Below are 9,893 nucleotides of genomic sequence, written 5' to 3' on the forward strand. Positions count from 1 at the left end.
TGTTGTGACTTGAACTTGAGGCCAAAGGTGTTGAAAATCATGTGCTGTGTAATAGCCTATTGACTTAAATCCACACCCAACGAGGACAGCCTGCTTACTCTACCTGTCATTATTACATATTTGAAAGCAGTGAAATCACTTTACCAGAGGAAAAAAAAAGACTCCAACTTAAGCTTTAAAATCATCAATAAAATACAATATCAGTTTCACCCTATAGTGCAAATCCCAATTCCCATTGAAAACTGCCTGACCCTAAACTATATCAGGAGCTTGTTCTAATCACAGGGGATGCATTCTGAATAGGTCCCTCTTCTTGGGATGTCTAAGTCTGTAAGTCACACTGTTTTCACAGTAGCAGAAAAATTAATTCCTTTTCAGAAATAGTCTCATCTTCTCCTAAAAGGAAAAGAAAAAAAAAAGGCTTTTTGATGTCGAGTGACAGGATTATGAAGTGACCCTCTGGGTCAGAAAGAGACTTTTCTTTTTCTCATCAAGGAAATCAATTTCTAAGTCCAAGTCTCTTAAAATAATATATTCTCGTGGCATGCACACAGCTTTTTTGATCTGCTATGAAAAGAATAAGAGGTAAAGAGGATCGGGGTGGCGATGGGATATTATAATCTGCCACACTCACACATCAGCCTTTCACTAAGTAATTCCAGATAAATTGAGGATTTACATATTTAAGATGAAGTGGGAGAAAGAGTAGCTGATGCATAAATATAGGAATACAGAGAGATAACTGAAGCAAGTTAACTCTTAAAACTTAAAGTTACTTGGTGTATTTTTATTGCTCCACTTGGAAGTTTAATGTTTATTGGTGACTAACTAAGATAATCTCTTTCAGATCAATTGAACTAACAACCTACCCTTGGGGAATTTTTTTCCCTGTCCTCAGTAAAATCCCAATTACACTGACAAGCAACAGTTAAATGCACACAAAGACGCATAAATGCAGCAGATGGAAAACAGGAGGAAGCAGCTGGAAGTGTGTTTCCCTCAGAATTGTTTTTAACAGGCTGTGCACAAATAATGCCTCTCTAATACAGAGATAAAAATAAACCATAAATATTGAAAAGGTGACTGGTCACGGCAACGAGATGGCATGAGACGCTGTTATCATCCCTGGTTCTATTATCCTTGGATTGTTCTAGATACTCTCCCGCTTGGGTGCTTCCGAGAAATCCTGAAAATCCGATTCAATCTTGGGATCCCAACTTTACCAGGAGCACAATTACTGCTGGAACTTTCCTCTGTCGCTGTTCCCAAGAATCAGGTGCCTGCGTGGCTCTTGTCGGGCCCCGGATAGAACCTGCAAAGGGAGCCACAGTATCTCTCCAACTTTCTGGCAGCTCGAAATACAACTTAACCGAGCAGCGCCTTTACTGGAAGCTCGGGACTTTGAGCCAATGGTGCAGAGAGTTCTTTGCCTGCTGGGTGCTCTTTAAATAGCAACTATGATTGCAGAATATACACCTTTCATATGCGAAGAGAATTCTGACCCACCATCAAGTAGGGGAATGACGTCTGGGGCCTTTCTTTTCCCAGGGATGAGAATGAATCTAGCTGATAGTTTCGTAGGCTGCACCTACCTCATGGTGTCTTCATTCATCCTTCAAGCATTTTTCTGACCACCTGCTAAGCCCAAGCTTCTATGGCAGGGAATAACGAGGAGAGGAAAAAGAACATGGTGGAGAAAGAAGGGAAGAGACTTATGGGTCAAATGATGGGGCTTCTGTGGTATTGGCAATGTTTTATTTCTTGACCTCGGTGCCAGTTACTTGCTATTTTCGTTGTAATATGGTATTAAGCAGTGTATTTAGGTTGTGTGCATTTTTATAATCATGTACTACTTTTCACAATACAAAAAGTGAAAGAAAAAAATAGAAACAAATATCAACAGCCCAGTCAAAGGGTTTTCAATCTTGTAGAAAAGATGTTATATAAAGTTATTTTGCTTATAATGCAAGGAGAGATGTGATCAATTCCATAATTTATATATAGATAATAATTATCAATAAATATATAGAGATAAATATAACCATTTATCCAAATTTTATAATTATATAAATATAATTATCTATCTATATAAATAATTATAAATAAATATAAATTACTATGGGAATGAAAAGACCCATCAAGATAGATCAAGGTTATCAGATAAGGCATCATAGAGAAGGCAATAGTTAAAATAGGCCTTAAAAGACAGACAAGAATTTAACAGCAGAGCTGGAGCTCCTGGGAGGTGTGCACTGATCAGGAAGAAAGATCAGGAGCAAAGAGTTCAGGGAAGACCCCCTTAGTCAAAGGAGAACAGGTTGTTTAACTAAAGCATAAAGAAGAATGTCTAGAGCTAGAAAGTATTTTATTCAGTAGATAAAGGACCATAGAAGAATTGCGAGCAAGAAAACATTTATTTGGACTGTGTTTAGAAGAAATAGCAGTCATCTACTGGCTGAATTGAAGGAAAGAGAGCATGTGACTGAAAAGTTATTAGGTTATGTATCCTTGGCCTTCAAAATACCAAGGTGGGGAGGGAGAGAGGTGGCTCTGAAGGCCATTAGGATGTTAGGGCTGGAAGTCCATACTGGCCTGGATCCCTTCCCTCATGTAACACCCCCTCGGCCCCTCTAGAAATCAATTCCTTACCAATGCTGTCATTTACCTCCACTTCTGTCTCTTTCCTGCATTCACCCTTTGCATCCTATAAAAGCTTTTAAAATGGGAAACATATATTCTTCCCTCAAAAGAAAAATGTAAATTTACAGAGAGAAGTTATAAATATCAGCCAATCTGAATAATGCAGTACCAAAATTTTATTGTTTTTCCTTCTGCTTCTGGGTTTAACTTTGCCCTTCCCTTTCCTCTGTCCACAGTTTCTGTGGGTGGGAGTTTGCACGTGAGGCTGGTGTGCGTGTGCACCCATGTGCCTACTATGTCTGTTTCTGAGTTCTTGGTGTTCCTTTATAAAAGTTTTGTTTAGTCCTACTAGAGGGTCCAGTAATTCAAAACTGTTGGCGACCTGACTTTTCAGAGCTGTAACTAGGACAACTGTTAGTATGATAAGAAATAACTATGATGCCACTAACTTGGTTGCTCTGGCTTTCTCTTTCTTAGGTCCCATCAGGATGTGTCAGAAACACGAGTAATATTTAAAGGTCTACTTGGTGTGTTTCTTCTTTTCAATTATGGACACACTGGAACATTCAGAAGTGAATCAAAGGAGATGAAAGCGTCCCCTCCACTATTTGTTTACCCACATCAAACGCTGTCAGAGGACCCAGGACTGGTGCATTTCCTAAACTGCACACCTGTCTTCATTGCTTTTCTTGCAGTGGAATAGTTGTTCCCTATTTCATTCTGAGGTCTGTTGTTTTAGATAGCGGATGCGCAGCATTTTTTACTTATTCTTTTTAGCTTTCTAATACCCTGCACTCATCAAATAAGGACAGATTGAGGAAGGTCAAAGTTCAAAAGGACTTGATGCCAATAGGAAATAAACCTTCTCCCACCCTTTACACAGGTTTGCTCACGCCCCACAGCTGGGTCAGGTTTATGGCCGAAGGGAGGCTTATCGTAGTTGGCTGGCTGGGTAACCAACTGCCAATTTGCACATATAGCTGTCACCATTTCCCACTGTGTTTCCCCTGTGACTCATTTATTTCAGGTGCTATAGCAACAGGCCTAGGATGTGCACACGATGAACTCGAGTTCCTCTCCAGACCAAGTTCAAGGCACCTCTTGCCCTTCAATGGATCAGAAGAAATTTTCTTTTTAAATATTTGCCAGCTGACCCAGAGCTGGCCAAAACAGGAGGGAATTTTCCACCAGGACTTAGTAGTCTCTTGGGAGCTTCTTTCAGAAAAACTTAGTGTGTTTGGTTGGAAAAAGCTTTCTTGTGAGTCAGAAGCTTGGATTGTAGCTCTAGATCTACCAGAATGAGCTAAAACACTAACTCTCTGAAGTCGGACCAGCTCGGTGCCTCATGGTCCTGGTCCAGGTTGCCATGAAGTTGCCATGGAGAAGTGAGAAAAATGGAAAGAGTATAGCAAAGTTTTCAATAAGCTAAATAATTTCATCAAAAATGCTACTCTTTGTTTAAATTTTCTACTTTTCTGATGTTTAAAAAAAAAAAAACATTATCCAAGGTCAAGTTCAACTAGTAGCTTCCCTCAGAAGCCTGTTCTGATATTCTCAATCTATCTTGATGGTTCTTTAATTCCCATAGTACTTGATATATATCTTACTCAATGATGTTAAAAAGCCCTTTCTTTTGTAAAATGGAAATCATAGGTTTCTGAGCTCGAACATACATGGGTTTAGGAAAAGGTGGGTGGACTGATCCAGTCCTATTCTTAACCCATCTGTGAAATCCGAAGTCAGGTAACCACTGGGCCAGATGGCTCCTAAGGATCATTCCAGGCCAACAGCTTTTGTTGGTCTCAGTGAGTATTTGTGCCTGTTGTCTCATGTTATCCCCAGAAAATTTCAGTGAAGTCACTAAGCAGAGATAGTCTAAGTTCATCCATTATTTTCCCTATTAGTCTACGGCCATGCCACCCTGAACAAGCCCAATCCCGTCTGATCTCAGAAGCTAAGCAGGGTCGGGCCTGGTTATTACTTGGATGGGAGACCATCTAGGAAGACCAGGTGCTGTAGGTGCAAAAAATAAAAAATAAGGGATTGTAAGCTGACAAGGTCCCTGAAATCTGTGAGGTCAACCAAGGGTTGCCTCGCCTAAAATAAAATAAAATATATTTTCCCTACCAATATAAATGCCTACTGCATGCTACATGCTAATTCTTGCCTTCAGGGGGCTTACTGTCCACAGACCAGGGAGAGCGATTATGCAAACATAGAGTAAAAATATTTCTGTGACTCAATATATACACATATATATTATACACATATACATATGTGTATGTATATATGATATATGATATATGACGTATATGATATACATACATATGACACATGATCATTAGAGAACCACACAATGCCCTTCTCTGCTTGCATTTGTTTATTTAGGTATGTATCCCCTTTTATCCCTGTACCCCACTCCCATTCCCCTCTTCTCTCCATAGGTAACCTTCTTAAAAATCTACCCTTTCATTTGAATGTGTTCCTGCAAAATAGATATTGCTGGTTTGTATGAATATGTTTTTAACTTTGCAAATGATACTGTTACATTTAATATTCTGTTTTCTGCTTTTTCCCCACTTCCTCGATCCATCCATGTTGCTGGAGCACATCTAGTTTGATGGAATCTATTTTATCTTCTTTTTTTGGTCTTAGAATTTATGTTTTGACAGTTAAGAATTTTCTCACCCCTAGTCACAGAGAGATTCCCCCAAATTTTCTTTTATATATTTATAATTAATCTTTCTTATTTAGGAATTTAATCTGTCTAGTGACCTTATTTGTGGACCCGGTTTTATTTTCCCTCGTACAGTAATCCAGTTTACCTGAGGTTATCGACATACGATCCACGCTTCCCCTCTTAATTTGTAATGCTTCCTTTATTATATAGCAAGTGCCTACGTGTACACATGTGTGTCTCTGAGGTAGGTATTTTTAGAGTGACTTTCCCAAGGTCACTCAGTATGAAGGCAGCTTAACCGAGATTAGATGCTCTCAAGCCCATTTGAGCACATTGCTCTCCTGAGATTAATAAATCTCACTCAGAAGTCACAGGAAGTTAATGCTGGAAAGGAAGCTAGAGATTCTATGTTAATTCTTTCATTATCTATCAGATAACTTAGACCCAGAGAGGTTGAGTGACTACCCTGAACCAGAGCAAGAAAGCCAGAGCTCAAATGCATTTCAAGTCTACTGCTCCTTTCACTGCTCTTAGAACTATCGAAATATAGTTTGAGGGCTTAAAAACAGAGCCACATGGACAAACCAGCCACCATAGGTGTTTCATGTTCACATTTAAAACACGTGTGTGACCTTCCTACTCAGTGCTGTCATCCAACCAGAACATAGCAGAGAAACAGGGAGGATGGTAAAGAAGAAGGGAAGGAGACTTTTCTGCATAGTCTAAAGTTGGTGTTACAAGCTTCGTTTCATTTAGTGGAGTGAACCTCAGATCCTTACTCATTTCTCTGCTTTTACTTCATAGACAAGTTGACCAAACTTGTTTGTCTGATTACTAGGAGACAGCAAACTATGAAGAATAAATTAGAGGAAGAAGAGAGAATTATTAAAGACAGCAAGAGGAAAGAAAATTAGAAAGATTACAAAAATCCAGAACCAAATTCAAATAGTACAACAGCATAGCACTACAGCATTACACACAGTGATTGTGGGTAACCACTGCATCAGGGCCAAATAACTAACATTCAAGACAATATCCCAGTTCCCAAGAACAGGTTTAATTATGTTGATTATATTCTGTTCTGAACATAAAAAAATATATAAAATATTTAATCAATATTTTCATCTAAAGTGCCAAAAGTAATAATCAAAACTGAAGGCCTATTTACACACACACACACACACACACACACACACACACACACACATTTTATACACACACAGTCCCACCTGAGAGGGGCTAAATGCCAGGACACTCCATTAGCAATAAGCACACTTAGTACCTAGATCTTGATTTCTAATACCATTCTCCAATAACGGGAACCAAGGATCCTTGGAGAAGCGGCTGATTCCAGCCTGGGGCAGAAACTATACGAGATGAGCCTAGAGCCAGTTGTAGTGCCAGAAAGTAAGGAAGAACTCAAAACAAACAAACCAAAAAATTTATGCTGATGGGAAAATATGTCAAAGAGACGAAGGCGCCAACTGAAATTGCTCCCAATGGTCAGTGCTGGAACAATTTCAGCAATAAAATAAAGCAGTACCGGATTATGACCCAAAGTACAAAATAAATATCCATGAGTCACCTTGATCTAAATAAATGGTTGAATAAATAAAGATGAGAGACAAGTCTTCCATGCAGAAGAATTCCAAATAATTTCTGTAGAGACACCACTTTCAAGGAGAGGAAGCATAACTCTCCATCCCTTAAGTGTGGGCATATAGTGATTCTCTGCCTTCCAAAGAGTACAGTACACAAAGAGGAGAAGAAAGAATAACTTTATGATAGAGAAACATGACAAAAATGACTCCAGCCAGGTGATCAAGTTCAATATTAATAATGATAAATCATGTTGATATGTATCCTCAATAAGCTGTGATGAAAATGCACTTTACCTCTCAGATCTTCCTCCCGACAATACATCATCTCAGTCTAATCATGAGAAAATCATCAGACAAATCCCAACAAAGAAACAATTTACAAAATACCTGACCAGTACTCCTCAAAACTGTCAAGGTCATCAGAAGCAAGGAAAGCCCAAGAAACTGTCACAATCAAGAGAGCCTAAGGAAACATGAGAACTAAACTCGGTGTGCTATCTTAGATGGGACCCTCGCAACAGAAAAATATGTTTAAGTAAAAATTAAGAAAATCTGGATCTACCGTGAACTTCAGTTAATAACACTGTATCAGTATTTGTTCATTAATTGTAAGAAGCATACAAATGTAAGATGTTAATAATAGCGTGTGGGATGTATAGGAACTTTCTATACTAACTTTGTAGAGATCTAAAACTGTTTTAAAACATAGTTTATTTAAAAAATAAATAAATAAACAGCAAGGGCCCAAAGAGTCAAGCCCTCATGCATCCAGAAAACTTGTATCTCTAGAAGTAAGAATTTTAGAGTTCTGTGGAATTATGTTTTTGTCATATACAATTGAAATGATGATATCTTCAAAGGTAGCTATCAATGGGATAATTCACAATTTTATGGCCAAACTTATCCTTGATCTCCTCGAGAGCTGTGATGGTCCTACTTATCAAGTTTTTCCAGCACCTACGATAGTAACTGGCAGATGTTAGGCCATTTACTTGGAAGGCTAGATAAATAAAGTAATGCAAAACTCAAGATGACAGAAGGAAGCCTACTCGACGTAGCGAATATTGGTTTTGAAGATGGAAAATAATTCAGAGATGTGGGAGACAAACAAGTAAAACTGAATCATTCAAAGATTCAGAGCAACCTACTTCACACCTATTAGAATAGCATTATCAAAAAAAGAAAGCAGAGAATAACAACTGTTGGCAAGGATGTGACGAAATCGGAACCCTTGTTCACTGTTGGTAGGAATGTAAAATTGTTCAGCTGCTGTAGGAACAGCTTGATGATTCCTCAGAAAATTAAAAATAGAATTGACACGTGAACCAGCAATTCCCCTGCTAGGTACATGCCCCCAAAAGAATTGAAACAGGGACTCAAACAGATATTTGTACAGCCATGTTCATAGCAGCATCATTCACCACAGCCAAAAAGGGGAGGCAAGCCAAGTATCCCTTGACAGATGACTAGATAAACAAAACGTGGTCTATACATGCAATGAAATATTATCCAGCCCTGAAAAGGAAGGAAATTCTGGCACATGCTACAACATGGATAAATCTTGAAGACATTATGGGAAGTGAAATAAGCCAGTCACAGAAGGATAAATACCGTATTATTCCACTTTCACGGGTTACCTAGAGTGCAAGATATTGTTTAATCGATACGAGGTTTACCCATGGGAAGACAAAAAAATTTCTGGAGATGGATGGATGGTGGTGATGGTTGCACCGCAATGTGAATGTACTTAATAACTTAAAATGGTAAACATCATGTTTTACCAGAACTTTGAAAAATAAATATAAGGGAAATACAAGGTTAAAAGAAAATTCGGAATGAGGTTGGAGCCAAGTTGCCCAAATATCATTAATCCGAAAGTCTGGCAAGAGGTCAAATGTAGGGGTCTGTGAACCTTCCACATAGCACTGACAAAACTGCCCAGGAACTGATGACAGATGTTGTCATAGATGCTTCTTCAGCTATGTTCTAGACACTGCTACTTTCACTGTCATTAAAAATACTTAATAACAACAACAACTTCTAAGTGCTCGGTACTTTTTCATTTACAAACCACCCTCACATCTATTTCCACTCGTTCGGCAAGTCTTCACTGACCACCAGACAGGGGCGCTGTTCTAAGCTTTCAGTGCACAGGATCCGTATGGCGCCTGCGGTCTAGCGGGGAGACGGAACTTAGCAGTAAACAGGTTAAATGAATGAAGTCCCTAGCATCTGCTAAAAGATGAAGAGTACAAGGTGATGGAAAGCAACGGAGGTGTGAGGGGAGGGTGGGGCAGCTGGACGCACGAACTGAGAGGCCAGAGTGAGAACGACCATCCCGACGGCCCCATTGAGTCTGAAATCTGCGCTCTAACCTGCCGTCGTGTCGCCTTCCTGCTCCCCGTCGCCAGCCCTCGCGTGGGATGGGTCCACCTCCACCTCCCCCCACAAGGAGTGGCCTCAGTGGGCAGCGTTACTTCCTGCTCAGGATCTGCCGGGTGCAAAGTGGCCCATGATCTCATTCCGGTTCTGTGTCCTTCGAAATCAGCATTTCATCCTCCAAACTTAAATCTTTCTTTCTTCCTCTCTTGCCTAACCGCATCGTTCTCCTACAGGCCTTCCTCTGCCCCGGACATCTTTAGGAAGAAAATGAAATGAGTGATGTGTTCTCTCATCAGAAATAGCAAGTCCTCACACGCTCACCTTATGGAACGAGAAGCCTTCATGTTTGGCCTGCTGAAGTTCCTGTACTGGGGGCCATTCATTCGGCCTTGGTTTGGACCCTGTTTGGACAAGGAGAAGGTCAAGTTGATCCCTAAGTAAGTGGTTCCTTTGGAGCTGTTTTATATTCCAAGGCAGACCAGGAAATTGCCTGATTTTTTTCTCTTTCAAACACAAATCCTCCTTTTATACCAGGACGTGGGTTGGCACATCCAGATTAAGGTTGGGGGTGGAAGGGTACGAAAGGGCAT

The 9,893-nt window shown here is 39.8% G+C and overlaps 1 long non-coding RNA gene and 1 pseudogene across 3 annotated transcripts in view; one reads left to right on the forward strand and one right to left on the reverse strand.

Moving 5' to 3' along the window:
* The window catches only part of LOC107195386, a 126,061-nt gene that overhangs the window by 20,992 nt on the left and 95,176 nt on the right, over positions 1-9,893 (reverse strand). The gene's annotated exons all lie outside the window — the stretch shown is intronic.
* Positions 4,544-4,662, forward strand: LOC112476454 (annotated as a pseudogene).

The sequence above is a fragment of the Pteropus alecto genome, unplaced genomic scaffold (genome assembly GCF_000325575.1).
Source record: "Pteropus alecto unplaced genomic scaffold, ASM32557v1 scaffold101, whole genome shotgun sequence".
NCBI classification, from domain to species: Eukaryota; Metazoa; Chordata; class Mammalia; order Chiroptera; family Pteropodidae; genus Pteropus; species Pteropus alecto.